Source organism: Hyla sarda, unplaced genomic scaffold (assembly GCF_029499605.1).
Source record: "Hyla sarda isolate aHylSar1 unplaced genomic scaffold, aHylSar1.hap1 scaffold_2116, whole genome shotgun sequence".
Taxonomy (NCBI): Eukaryota; Metazoa; Chordata; class Amphibia; order Anura; family Hylidae; genus Hyla; species Hyla sarda.
The window spans coordinates 12,501-17,369 of NW_026608781.1; the positions used below are offsets into that span (position 1 = coordinate 12,501).

At 41.5% G+C, this 4,869-nt stretch overlaps 1 pseudogene; it reads right to left on the reverse strand.

The window, feature by feature from the left end:
- Nucleotides 1–2,041: 2,041 nt before the first annotated feature.
- Nucleotides 2,042–2,144, reverse strand: LOC130319349 (U2 spliceosomal RNA; annotated as a pseudogene).
- Nucleotides 2,145–4,869: the final 2,725 nt, after the last annotated feature.

The window sequence follows — 4,869 nt, forward strand, 5'->3', positions numbered from 1 at the left end:
ACAAATGCCTCATAGCTGATGTCCTATCCATTATTGCAATGGATGGTTGGCTGGCAACATTTGTTTTAATTATTCCAATACCACAGTACCAATGCATGGTCAATCAACAGCAATGACACCCCCATGTCAATTAACAAGATTCAGCACCCACTACCTGAAAGACAGCTACCTATCATGTCATGTCCAACCTGCACAGGTGTGCTGGTTGCTGAGCTTATTCAATTAAAGAGGACATTCAGCAGCAGCAGTCCTGTGCCTGGTCGCTCCAACAGGGGCCAGACACAAGCGGCACCACCTATTGTCTTTTGCCTGCAGTAGGGGCCCACTGGACTAGCCAGCAAGCAGCTGCAGCAGTAAATAAACAGGTAATCTTTCTTTCCAACACTGAACCCTGGTGGTGCACTTAATATATGCTACCAGATAGGGGACATATCAGATAGTAAACTGATATAAACAGACACCACATTTGATACCAGCCAAAAGGAAGAATGAGAAGTGATAACTGTGAAAGGGGAGGAACCAACGCTGTCCCCTTCACATGCACCATCACTACTTGTAGGAAGGTAGGCTGGCTGGCAGCCTCCCATACACACTCTGGCTGGGTGGCAGTCACCCACCAGTACACACAGCAGGCCCTAAACCCATATCATTATTGCTAAGCAGGAAGATGGGAGTCCATTTCACTCTGATGGACCATTTTTAAATGCAATCCATAACCTGGCTTTGGCAGGAACCCTTCTTACTCCTCCTACTTGCATTTGATACTGGGTTTAGGATCTGCATAGGAAACACACACACACACACACACACACACACACACACAAGCACACACTTACCTGTGTTGCCTGCTGACGCCTCCTTGGCTGTCCCCAAACGGTATAAAACCAACAGCCACGGGAAGCTGTAAGGATAGAGGACATACCTGCATCCTATTGGACTCACTTGTCTTGGTTAAATCCAGCTTATTTGAAAACTTATGGTGCTGCTGCTTCTGATCATGGCAGTGCTGCTTCTGACAAGGCTGTTCTTTGGTGGGCCTAGGTGACATCACAATCTCCATGGTTACATACACAACAAAGGTCAGATGTTGTTTACACCTGGCCATGCCAGTGGTATTGAGTAGCATATCACAGTGCTAAGGGTCCTGGATGCAACAATCTTTCAATGGGGAATAGCCGCACTGAGTTTGTCAAGTGCACCCATGTTTGCAACTCCAACAATACACACATATGTATGTATGTATGTATGTTGTATGTATGTATGTATGTATGTATGTATGTGTATCTATCTATCTATCTATCTCTTTCTCTCTCTCTATATGTATGTATATATATATATATATATATATATATATATATATATAATTTTTTTTTCTTTTAAATATATATATATATATATATATATATATATATATATATACATATAGAGAGAGAGAGAGAGATGGAAATACTTTTTTAAACATGTTTTCACCTTTTTTTTACCTTCTTTTTTTCTTCTCTCCATGTTTTCCTTCTTTCCTCCTTTTTTCCTATGCAGCTGCTTCTTATTTTACTCCTTTTTCAGACCCTATCATTGCACTATTGCTTATTCAATACCACCAGCAGATGGAGACACTATATTACAACATTAGTCGTGAGCAGCAGTTTGTACAAACAAATGCCTCATAGCTGATGTCCTATCCATTATTGCAATGGATGGCTGGCTGGCAACATTTGTTTTAATTATTCCAATACCACAGTACCAATGCATGGTCAATCAACAGCAATGACACCCCCATGTCAATTAACAAGATTCAGCACCCACTACCTGAAAGACAGCTACCTATCATGTCATGTCCAACCTGCACAGGTGTGCTGGTTGCTGAGCTTATTCAATTAAAGAGGACATTCAGCAGCAGCAGTCCTGTGCCTGGTCGCTCCAACAGGGGCCAGACACAAGCGGCACCACCTATTGTCTTTTGCCTGCAGTAGGGGCCCACTGGACTAGCCAGCAAGCAGCTGCAGCAAATAAACAGGTAATCTTTCTTTCCAACACTGAACCCTGGTGGTGCATTTAATATATGCTACCAGATAGGGGACATATCAGATATTAAACTGATATAAACAGACACCACATTTGATACCAGCCAAAAGGAAGAATGAGAAGTGATAACTGTGAAAGGGGAGGAACCAACGCTGTCCCCTTCACATGCACCATCACTACTTGTAGGAAGGTAGGCTGGCTGGCAGCCTCCCATACACACTCTGGCTGGGTGGCAGTCACCCACCAGTACACACAGCATGCCCTAAACCCATATCATTATTGCTAAGCAGGAAGATGGGAGTCCATTTCACTCTGATGGACCATTTTTAAATGCAATCCATAACCTGGCTTTGGCAGGAACCCTTCTTACTCCTCCTACTTGCATTTGATACTGGGTTTAGGATCTGCATAGGAAACACACACACACACACACACACAAGCACACACTTACCTGTGTTGCCTGCTGACGCCTCCTTGGCTGTCCCCAAACGGTATAAAACCAACAGCCACGGGAAGCTGTAAGGATAGAGGACATACCTGCATCCTATTGGACTCACTTGTCTTGGTTAAATCCAGCTTATTTGAAAACTTATGGTGCTGCTGCTTCTGATCATGGCAGTGCTGCTTCTGACAAGGCTGTTCTTTGGTGGGCCTAGGTGACATCACAATCTCCATGGTTACATACACAACAAAGGTCAGATGTTGTTTACACCTGGCCATGCCAGTGGTATTGAGTAGCATATCACAGTGCTAAGGGTCCTGGATGCAACAATCTTTCAATGGGGAATAGCCGCACTGAGTTTGTCAAGTGCACCCATGTTTGCAACTCCAACAATACACACATATGTATGTATGTATGTATGTATGTATGTATGTATGTGTATCTATGTATGTGTATCTATGTGTATCTATCTATATCTATCTATCTCTTTCACTCTCTCTTTATGTATATATATATATATATATATATATATATAATTTTTTTTTCTTTTATATATATATATATATATATATATATATATATATATATACATACATATATAGAGAGAAAGAGAGATGGAAATACTTTTTTAAACATGTTTTCACCTTTTTTTTTAACCTTCTTTTTTTCTTCTCTCCATGTTTTCCTCCTTTTTTCCTATGCTGCTGCTTCTTATTTTTCTTCTTTTTCAGACCCTATCATTGCACTATTGCTTATTCAATACCACCAGCAGATGGAGACACTATATTACAACATTAGTTGTGAGCAGCAGTTTGTACAAACAAATGCCTCATAGCTGATGTCCTATCCATTATTGCAATGGATGGTTGGCTGGCAACATTTGTTTTTATTATTCCAATACCACAGTACCAATGCATGGTCAATCAACAGCAATGACACCCCCATGTCAATTAACAAGATTCAGCACCCACTACCTGAAAGACAGCTACCTATCATGTCATGTCCAACCTGCACAGGTGTGCTGGTTGCTGAGCTTATTCAATTAAAGAGGACATTCAGCAGCAGCAGTCCTGTGCCTGGTCGCTCCAACAGGGGCCAGACACAAGCGGCACCACCTATTGTCTTTTGCCTGCAGTAGGGGCCCACTGGACTAGCCAGCAAGCAGCTGCAGCAGCAGCAAACAAACAGGTAATCTTTCTTTCCAACACTGAACCCTGGTGGTGCACTTAATATATGCTACCAGATAGGGGACATATCAGATATTAAACTGATATAAACAGACACCACATTTGATACCAGCCAAAAGGAAGAATGAGAAGTGATAACTGTGAAAGGGGAGGAACCAACGCTGTCCCCTTCACATGCACCATCACTACTTGTAGGAAGGTAGGCTGGCTGGCAGCCTCCCATACACACTCTGGAAGGGTGGCAGTCACCCACCAGTACACACAGCAGGCCCTAAACCCATATCATTATTGCTAAGCAGGAAGATGGGAGTCCATTTTACTCTGATGGACCATTTTTAAATGCAATCCATAACCTGGCTTTGGCAGGAACCCTTCTTACTCCTCCTACTTGCATTTGATACTGGGTTTAGGATCTGCATAGGAAACACACACACACACACACACACACACAAGCACACACTTACCTGTGTTGTCTGCTGACGCCTCCTTGGCTGTCCCCAAACGGTATAAAACCAACAGCCACGGGAAGCTGTAAGGATAGAGGACATACCTGCATCCTATTGGACTCACTTGTCTTGGTTAAATCCAGCTTATTTGAAAACTTATGGTAATGCTGCTTCTGATCATGGCAGTGCTGCTTCTGACAAGGCTGTTCTTTGGTGGGCCTAGGTGACATCACAATCTCCATGGTTACATACACAACAAAGGTCAGATGTTGTTTACACCTGGCCATGCCAGTGGTATTGAGTAGCATATCACAGTGCTAAGGGTCCTGGATGCAACAATCTTTCAATGGGGAATAGCCGCACTGAGTTTGTCAAGTGCACCCATGTTTGCAACTCCAACAATACACACATATATATGTATGTATGTATGTATGTATGTATGTATGTATGTATGTATGTATGTGTATCTATCTATCTATCTATCTATCTATCTCTTTCTCTGTCTCTATATGTATATATATATATATAATTTTTTTTTCTTTTAAATATATATATATATATATATATATATATATATATATACATATATATAGAGAGAGAGAGATGGAAATACTTTTTTAAACATGTTTTCACCTTTTTTTTACCTTCTTTTTTTCTTCTCTCCATGTTTTCCTTCTTTCCTCCTTTTTTCCTATGCTGCTGCTTCTTATTTTTCTTCTTTTTCAGACCCTATCATTGCACTATTGCTTATTCAATACCACCAGCAGATGGA